The sequence below is a fragment of the Galendromus occidentalis genome, unplaced genomic scaffold, assembly GCF_000255335.2.
Source record: "Galendromus occidentalis unplaced genomic scaffold, Mocc_1.1 scf7180000075420, whole genome shotgun sequence".
NCBI classification, from domain to species: domain Eukaryota; kingdom Metazoa; phylum Arthropoda; class Arachnida; order Mesostigmata; family Phytoseiidae; genus Galendromus; species Galendromus occidentalis.
The window spans coordinates 78,541-88,996 of record NW_003803410.1 but is presented as its reverse complement, the minus strand read 5'-3'; positions in this window follow the sequence as shown (position 1 = coordinate 88,996).

The window sequence follows — 10,456 nt, the reverse complement described above, 5'->3', positions numbered from 1 at the left end:
GGTTCAGCTGTTTCCGAGTCTATAGGGGACATACAGACAGATTTATAGATTATGTGAAGGAATCACGAAAATTCTGGAGAACTCTGGAAACTCCCGCCGAACGATTTCCGGTGAGGGACCCGGTACTCAATTTCCAAGGGAAAAAGAGCTCATCCTCATCATACGGGCACGACGACCCCCTCATCGCTTTTCTACAACTCCCGAGAACCCACCCCTGAATTTTTGCGGCGATCGGTTCAGACGTTTGTGAATTTTGCGAATTTGCGATTTTTCAATTTTTTCCGAGTTTTCGTATTTTCGTGGGTGGAGCACTCAAATAATTTTTTTAAGGTAGAAGGACTCATTGCATCGAAGAACTGACCCCCCTATAACCACCGCTGGATCGCCCAGAACACGCTCCTAAATTTTCACGGCGATCGGTTCAGCCGTTTTCGAGTTTATAGGTGACACCAGACAGACAGACAGACATACGTTTTTATATATATAAACCAGCGCTCCCGGTCGCCGCTTCGCGGCGACTCGGTATCGCTAGACTCACTACACATGCGCTAGCTCCGAGTGCGCTGGCTCCGAGTGCGCTGGCTCCGAGTGCGCTGGCTCCGAGTGCGCTGGCTCCGGGTGCGCTTGCTTTGGTCGCGCGTGCTCTTGGTGAGCGTCCCGTTTCCTTGCTTTCCCGTTTCCCCGCTTTCCCGTTTCCCCGCTTTCCCGCTTTCCCGTTTCCCGTTTCCCCGCTTTCCCGTTTCCCCGCTTTCCCGTTTCCCCACTTTCCCGTTTCCCCAATCTCCCGCTTCCCCGCTTTCCCGTTTCCCCACGTTCCCGTTTCCCCGCTTTTCCGTTTCCCTTTATCTCCCGTCTCCCCACTCCCCCGTTTCCCTACTCTCCCGTCTCCCCACTCCCCCGTTCCCCCACCTTCCCGTACCCCCGCTCTCACTCCATAGGTTCTCCGGAAAATCTTTACCCTTCGCGGCTGCAGCAATTTTCGGCGAGATTCGTTAGTAGAGAGACAGAGGCCAATGATGACGGCAACCCCCGATAGCCTTCTTGGGAGCTCCCGAGAATCCGCCCCCTCATGGTGGTCAAGCCGATAAAAAATCCTGCCAATTCCCGTCTTACCCTTGATAAATATACCAATATACCAATATGAAATACCAATCGCGGCCAGGCCGCTGAAAGTTGGAGACATCTGCCTCCTGGAGGCTTCGAACGCAGATCGCGCCTACTGGCCCTTGTGTAGGGTGATGTCTCTGAAAAACGATTCGAAACCTGAAAACGCACGATCATGCACTATCAAGACGGGCACCGGTGAAACCCTCGATCGGCCTATAAGAAAGCTCTACCCCTTGGAAACCTCCCAACCAAACCTCAGAACGCCAGATCTGGCCCATCAAACAATGCCCGAAAAAGAAATAAAATCACAACCACAGCCACAAAGTCAATTTCCTCCCCTCAAGACTCAAGAACGAAACCGTATCAGTATGCATCAAAGGAAATAGCCACTTTTGTATTAAAAAGGCGACATGATATAACATTTCAAATCTTCACGGTGCGGCCCTGGGCCGAGAGCCTTCGGGAAGGATGGCCTCCCCGCTATCAGGATCGGTCTCGGGGTGCGTTCGCTGGGCGGGGCGAGTCCCGGTTCCCGCATCAACCTCCAGACATACTCCCGGCGAGCCTCCTGGCCTGCGGCGGCCCCGATGGGGTCCAACCGCGGCAGATCGATCTGGATCTGGGCCTGGCCCCAGGGAACGGTGAGCGCGTGCGGTTCCCCCGACTGCATGTCGCGCAGCAGCCGCAGATAACTGCCGGCGAAGGCTCCCAGGCGAGGCGGCTTAAACCGGAAGTGCCGGGATAAGGTGGGTTCGGGCACTGTGCCCCGCCTTCCCGTCAGAAGACTCCTGGCATATGCCCGGAAGGGCCGTTGCTCCTCCTCGGTCAGATCAAACCAATAGTGCCGGGCAAGGTACTGGCAGTCCCGCTGGGAGAGCCCGGTGTCGTTTAGCTCTCCCTCGAGGAGGAGCCCGTACACCACCCCTCATCTTTGGAGGAATTTAATTAGGGGAACCCAACCCCAGAAGCCTAACTAAATTCCCTGCAGACCGAAAGCTGCGCCGTCACCCGAAAGTTACGACGCAGCTCTCCCCGTGCGTCCGACTCGGCATGGTCACGGGCTACCATAGCAGCTGGAGAAGAAACTGTAGTCACTACTCTTTTATGGGAGCCTACTATCTGGATTCACCTCAAGAACAGGGAAATCACTTGAGTCAGTTCAACACGTTTATTCGACAGTCATCGTCGGACAACAAGGTCCTTCCTCGACAGCTATGGCACTCTCGGGCGAATCCAGCTGTTGTCTGTAACTACTGTCTGAATTGACAGCTAGCGACAGTCTCTCTCTTTCTCTCCAGTCGCTCCTCCGGCGACGTGCCGGCGAAATACCTACATCCACGTCTCCGGCTAAACACCTCCGACGTGGCTCACGATCGGGCGTTTACAAAACGATCGAGGCCTTACTGTCTCACCATAAGGATTTCCGGATAGTTCCCGGTTGTGCTGTTCAACGTTTCTGTTCTCGCAAGCGATTTCCGCCGAACGCTCCTCAAGCAATCCCGCACACAGTATTGGAAAAGGCAATCGAGAAGAGAAAAGACATACTCCACAATGCGTCGAACTTCGCTCACTGATTCTTCCTGAAACCTCTCGCATCACCTCGGGAACTTCATTTGGGGACGTGAAAACTTCCGACGTGACGGTTTCTCGGCCTAGATCTCGATCCATTATGAAATTTGTTCTAACTGCGCGAACAGAAACGAGACTGAATGTCGAGCGAACGAGAACGAGAATGACTATGACTATGTGTGGCGGACAGGTCGGCCGGCAGAGGGCGGAGGCGGCGAATTTGCGCGGTTCTCAATTCACGGGGCGGAGGAATCATATCCGCAGAGCCTCACCAATTTTCAATTTACTACTTGTCAATCGACGATGATGATGGCGTTTCGAGACGCCAACTTAAGAGCCACGATTTTTCAGAAGTGGGGTCGAAATCGCGGGATCATCGGCACGAAACTCGAAACGTGAAGAGCCTAAAACAAGATCCCGTGAGTGACTCCTCTCCAATCTGCCCACTTACAACGCTTAACACATACACGAGCCCCAAGCAAACGTTGTTGAGAAACCGTCCTCCAAATCATCCATCACCGGCTGCTAAGAAATGCATTCGGCGTACCGAAACTTGGCCCACCTGAGGTGATTCTAAATCATTGCATGCGACAGACGGGCACCTTATAACAAACGAGCACATCCCGGGGGAAAAATGAAAGGGCATGCCCATCTATTACAAGAAATACGGTATTTGATTGCATACCTTTTCACTCAATCGGATCCCGACGTGGACGCCGATTCTACAATCGGCTCGACGATGAGGAACGCCATGACCCGAAATTCATGGCGTTCCTCACCTCTCGCATCCCAAGCCGCCTGCATACTCATGATCTTAGCCTCTGGAGAAGAAACGATCGAGTCCTTACTGTCTCACCATGAGGATTTCCGGATAGTTCCCGGTTGCGTTGTTCAACGTTTCTGCTCTCGCAAGCGATTTCCGCCGAACGCTTCTCAAGCAATCCCACACACAATATTGGAAAACGCGATCGAGCTGAGAAAAGACACCCTCCACAATGCGCCGAACTTCGCTCACCTAGAAATGTGATGAGAGGGCGCATTGCTTCCGGCAGCTCATCGACGGAGGAAAAAACAGCCGAAGCTGCAAGTTCGACTACTCTTCGCGGATTACGGGTGGCGAACGATATTCTCTGTTCCGAGAGCCATTTGCATAACGCCGCATATGAATGTGGGTGATGTTTCCTGAGGTGCGCGTTCACATTCGACGTTCGATCGATGGAAAGTTCGACGTTCCTTCTCCCTCCCTTAGTTCCCGACGACAAGCATTGCTTGCAGAGAGCCGTGATGGGTTTGGTTCGACGAATTTCATCTTCGATTTCAAGTGGATCCGTTTTGATTGGACGGAAAAACGGGCTGCTGAGGGCATGGCGAGCAGCCAACTTCAGGTTCCGCAATGGATCGATCGTCTCCGCTGCCATCATGAATTTTCTTGTTCTTGATGAATCAACGAGAAGTTCTTCCTTTATGTATGCGTTTTCGCAATGACAAGTTCTTACACAGGTCCGCGATCGGTGCAGCTTCCTGCTCATCCGTGGCCGAAAGTTTCTGCAGTAGGGTCGACTTGCCTCTGATACTGCTTCACATGCGGAGCGTTTCGCCTTTGTTTTGGGTGTATGCTCTGAGAGATTGAGAAAACCCCGCCCCGTTTCGCTCCTCAATGGACACATATGACAAAGTTGACTTCACCATCGTGATCAGCGACCCGAAAAATCCGTCAACTCCACAGAAAAACTCCACAGTCTCAGTTTTTCAATCAATCGTATGATTACCTGCATGATCATAGTCATAATTCATAATATAATAATCTGTGATTATGACTATGATGACTATGATTTCAATCATAGGCAAGACTATGATTATCTGAAGACGGGATCATGACTAAGGCTAGTCATAATCATAACCATGATTTATGACTGCCCCCATCCCAGACCGAAACTTGGACCACCTGAGAGGATTCTAGATCATTGCATGCGACAGACGGGCACCTTATAATAAACCGGGGGATTAAAAAATGGAAGGGCATGCCCATCTATTAGAAGAAATACGGTTTTTGATTGCATACATTTTATTCTATTTCGGGGCTAGAGGAGGACGGAGTGTCCAGCTCATCGGGTACGACGGCAAGGTACGCCTCCACGCGCACTTCTCGGTGAAGCACGCCCTCAGCGTCCCAAGACGCATGGAGATCTATAAGTTCATCCGCTGGAGAAGAAACGATCAACGTCTTACTGTTTCACCATAAGGATTTCCAGATAGTTCCCGGTTGTGCTGTTCAACGTTTCTGTTCTCGCAAGCGATTTCCGCCGAACGCTTCTCAAGCATTCCCTTACACAATATTGGAAGAGGCGATCGAGCAGAGAAAAGACATACTCCACAATGCGCCGAACTTTACTCACCTAGAAATGTGATGAGAGGGCGCATAGCCTCCGGCAGCTCATCGACGGAGGAAAAACAGCCGAAGCTGCACTTTCGAAGCCTCGTGAGCGGGCCATCTCTAGTAGATTTTAACCCTGCCGAAAGCGGGAGCCAAGTGATGACAATGACTATATGTGGCGGACGACAGGTCGGCCGGCTGAGACGGCAGTTTATGCAGAGGGCGGAGGAGGCGAATTGGCGCGGTTTCTGATTCACGGGGCGGAGGAATCATATATCTGCAGAGCCTCACCAATTTTCAACTTACTACGTGTCAACCGGAAGTCGAAAATCAAAATTTGGCTCAACGCCGTCACCCGAAGGTGAACCTCCTACTAGGCATTGCAGCGGTTTCTAACCGCGGTTAGAAATCGCGATTAACCGCTCGAAATCGCGGTTTTTATTCGCGATCAATCGCATGTATATTTCGATTAATATTCGCAAACCGAGGCCTGCCAGTCTAGACGTCAGAAGGCCTGAGGATCAGTCATAGGTCATAGCTCCCGCAAAATGGCCCGAAAATTATTCTCTAGCCCATTACCGAATACGAGAACGAATATGATATGGTCTCCGGATGAGTTTTTCGACAATAGGCTCAGCTCCTAGAATAGCTCGAGGAATATCATCTTCGGTCTCGGCGCACAGCACCTAACATTGAGATTTCACGTCCGAAGGCAGGTTGGATGTAGACCTGACAGCGGCGGAGCGTGCATCGACGTTTTCGTTGCCCAAGCGTTCGAAATCTAAACATCAACGATACTCTTTGCTCGTGCTGCGAGAGCCATCAAACGCTCCCGGCTTGATCATTGTCTTAGAGAGTACATCTTCTCTGAAATTCGTTGGAGGATCATGTGTGATTTCAGAAGAGTATTGAATAGAAAGAGTTGGGTACGGAATTGGTTTTTGAAAAGCTCAAATCAAGTGCAATGCATAACCTGTTTGAAGGTGAGTGGGTAGTAGGATAGATTCAGCTGCGCCGAACGACATTGGGGATACGGGATATCTATGGTCGAGGCTGAAGATTTTCCTCAAGGGTGGAATCTTCAGGTTCTTCAGAGTAAAAACACGACGAGCGCCCTCATCACGCATTTGAAGGACAAACACGGTATTTCGAAGGAAACTCCGAGTCCCGGAGCGTCGATGCAAACATATCTTCGACCGGATGCCGACTCTCTGGACGGTGACACCAATTCTTCATAATGGTCCCAGTGTAGTTCGGAGACAATTGTGGAAGAGGAGGAATCGCCTGAGACCCTCGAAGTGGCCTCCAGGAGCAATCTCTCGAAAAAAAAGAGACAGATCACTCTGGATGGGTTTTCCAATGGATCTGAGGGTCATCGTTCTCATGTGATGGGTCCTCCCAACATGAGAAAATTATTTGAGCTGTCCTCTCACCGAGAATCAAAGATTTCATCAAGAGAAAGACGGGAATTCGCAGGATTTTGACGTGAAACGTCTCTTTTTTTTTTACTGAGGGGTATATCCAACTAAACTTCGTCTTCGTGTAACGAAATCTTGTCCGCTTTTGACATCTAATAACTCTGCGAATGCGACACCAATTATGATGAAGTTTCCGCTGGTAGAATGGAAATTTACGGGAGAACAGCTGTGTATATTCCTCACGAGATTCTGGAGAATATGTTCCGCAAGATGAGCTCGAATCTGACCCCAATGAAGAGGTGTAGAAAACCGCATAAATAACTGATTTATTCAGTACAGGCTCTACCTGTCAGTGCGGCAAGACTCTCGTAGGCGAATCAATGTAGGTCTCGCCGATTACCGCCGGAATTTCCACAGTAGACTCTCGAGAAGCGATCGAAAATTGAGGATAAACTATCAAATCCCGTCCCCCAATCCCACCGCTGCGCTCTTTCCTATTATTGTATGCACCATCGCTCCCCCTTACTTCGTCCAGTGTGCGAGTCGCAGATCGGGTTCTGCAAATGATAGAGCAGCGACCGGCCCCAGAGAGAGAAATCTCTGAAGGGTCGCCGATACTCCAGACGGAACCGCGGTGTCACACGATGTTTTGAACGTGACCGTAGATTCAACGCGATCAGGGAGTAGCTGAAGTCATCTAGATCTAGAGGAATTTCTCTACACCACCTTCGAATGGGGCATTGAAATCCGGTTTCCAAGGGCAAGGGAGTTTCGGACCTGAACGAAACTGCGACAACGCCCGGAAAATTCAGCTTAGTATGCGAAGAAATCGTGATAAAAAGCAGACTTATCCAGAGCAACAGTATCCCGCCGTCGCTCGATGAAATACTTGAATCGAACTTTGAGGGAATCGGGTATCAGGTGCATGGGAAAACGAAGCGCATTCTATTTTTCGATCGATCGAGATCGATCACGAGACGGGGGAGCGGAAAGTCAGTGTCACCCCTTCCCCCTCTGTAAACGGCGTGCTCTGCGAGTCCGTCACGCTGAAGTTTATGGCAGCGGCCAGAAGCGAGTGTGCTATTGACATGAAACTTAGGTTGCAGAGAATTGTTAACGACTCTGGAGGACAAGATAATAACGTTGTTTTCGAACATGGTAGACGGACCGATGGCGAGGCGCCCGAGCTCAGCGGCGAAGCAGGAGGCGAGTGGGCATATAATACGCAAAATGGGCAGGAAAGCTCGAGATATTCGGGAGGAGAAGCTGCCCGGCGAGAAGGGGAGGATCACGGACGACCGTGCTTCGCGATGGCGCCAAGGAACGGGGCGCCCCAGTCGGCCGCAGGTCGGTTGGTTCCTCATAGCTTTCAGTAAACCCACTCCTTACACAAGCGACATGGCTCGGCAAGGTCACAACATCTGGTCTTCGTAGATATCTCTTAGTAGCGTCTGCCTCAAACCCTCCGAATCATTCGACTCCACCATCTTCGGCACTGTTTCGAGATTCGGAATGGCGCTCGCGGCGTCGGGAGGTGTGCTCTCGAGCATGGATATCGAGAGCCTCAATGTCTGATTAGAGAATAGAGGAAAGAAGTTCACTATGGCGAGTTTTACTCAATCGAGCACGGACTGTTCCTCGATCATGGAAACCCCGTCCAGGTTCCATGTAGAGTCGGGGGGACACCGATTGAATTAAGAAAACTTCACATCGGACGAAACCGAATCATGTGTACCTCGATATACGAATCAATACCTAAGGATCCTTTGGGGCAATCGAGAATGTGTTTCACGTCTAAACAAAAATGTCTCTGACACTACCTGCCAGGGGCTTTTTTTCTCTCCGCCACCGCCAAAAGTGAAGTTCCCCGCTCAAGCCTAGAAGCGGTGCGGCGCACGACGCGGTCGACAAGGCCGATTGCCTCGCCTCTTCACCCCGAGGCAAACAAGCCGCTTGGGGAGGGGGGTTCCCAGAATTCGTCTCCCTCATAATCCGATTCGAGTAGCCCCGCTGCGAACTTTTTCAATATCCGACGCCGTAGCGTGTCGGAGCGCCGCGAGAGATTTTCCGTTATCCTCTAAGGAGAAGACTTCCGATTATCTTCAATGCAAAAGGGGGGGAAGGGTGGCACTCCTGAAGTAGTGCCGCCCCGGGCGGACAGTCCCTTGCGCCCTCGCTGCTGAATCCCGCGACTTCATCGCCGAATGAGTGAGAGCAACGCTGCAAGATCGGGAAGATGCATACCGTGATTCTTCCTAGTGAAGGGCATGCCCCTCCATTGTTCTGAAGCTCCAGATAGGCGCCCGTAAGATGGAAGGGCCTTTATATTGCAGCACGCTTCCTGAACGAGGGGATCCATGGACGGGAACAGAAATCACAGGCTTACATTGAGTTGCACCCTACCCCACATTGCAATAGATCCAACGACTTCTAGTGGCCTCTCGACCTGATGTTTGCCTCGGGATCGAGAACGACGGTGGACGCTGGACGGTGCCCCTAAATCGGAAGCTTTGAGGGTACCCGTCAATCGGAGCATGCCCATACGTGGAATCTATCTGATGGGTGCCCGTGAGCGTGCCTCTGAACCACGGTAGTCAGCTACCCAGGCTGACACGTCGGTGGAGGAATTCTCCTCCCGAGCAATCGGATTTTCGCGAAATTTGAGGAGTTCCAGGACTCCGGATTCGATCCAGCATCCGATTTACGGCCACAGAAAAATAAGCTCGCGACTCACACCTATCGGAAAGTGAAGAAAGGGGAACAGTGACGCCATACATAGAGTCATATCACCAATCTGCTTCCGTAAAGAATTCAGTTCTGCTGGAGATTTCGATAAGACGGGTATCGGCTAACATAAGAACCATACCACATTGGTGAGATCGTGTGATTACCATTGGTGGCCGCCCGCAAGTTATCTACCACCTGACCACGAATGCGACCTCGCTCTTCAGCGGGATTCTGATCGCACCCACCGCCCGCGCAATTTTCTTCTTACGCCAACTTGCCCAGAAGACCGTAGTGGCCGGAGCTAGCTAGTCGTCGGTCCTTTCTCTTGGCTTCGCGGACGCTATCACTATTCAGCCCGCTTTATCAGTCTGCTCGGAAACCACTATTCGGTATGCGTTGATTCAGTCCCGCAATCACTATGAGAGTCAGTTACGTCGACGCGGACTCGCGCATGCGTATCCTGATCGGGATACGGATCGTGTCCCGATCTCCAGTGCTGTGTCCATCGTTCTCCCAGGGCTGGGATTTGGCCAAGGCATTCGATGGTCCAGAAGCTTAGCCTATCCAATTCGTGAACTGATCCAGTCCGAATGACGTCTCTTGCAAGCTTCTCTTCCAGTTCCTGCTGGCTGTTGCCGTTTGACTGTTGCTCTCGCCAGCACTGTCGGTTATTCGAGCGACCTCAGACACCGAGATGATTATGGAAACTTCGAATTCTAATACGACCTCAAGGATGGCTACGGAAACGTGAACGGACAACACGAGAAGGGAGGCCACCACGGTGTCGTCGGGTCCTACTACCTCGGAGAGATCGATGGGAGACACTGCGGCGTCGAATATCAAGCCGATGAACTCGGTCTCAGAGTTGCCGTAAAGACCGAAGAAGGCGAAACCGAGAGCAGCGAGCCCGCCTCCGCTCTCTGCTGCTTCGCATTCGGGGAGCACATCCCCTCCGGAGCCATTCATGCTGCCCACGGAGGATACGGTCACCTCGGGTACTGAGCTCGGAAACATGCACTTCCTCGATTTCCTGGGTCCGTCCCAAGGATACGACTTGGTGCTTGTTCCCGACCTAGTCAAAGAGATCTTCGCGTGAAAGCCTGCCATCCTCGTGGCAGGAGCCCACGATTGTTCCTTCTGAAATCTTCATTTCTGTAAATAATTTACATATCCTCAATCCAATCCCCGGGAACACGAACACCTCACTATCGATGAGCGAGCTAATACGGATAGGTAGCTTGAACGATGTATATACGAAACA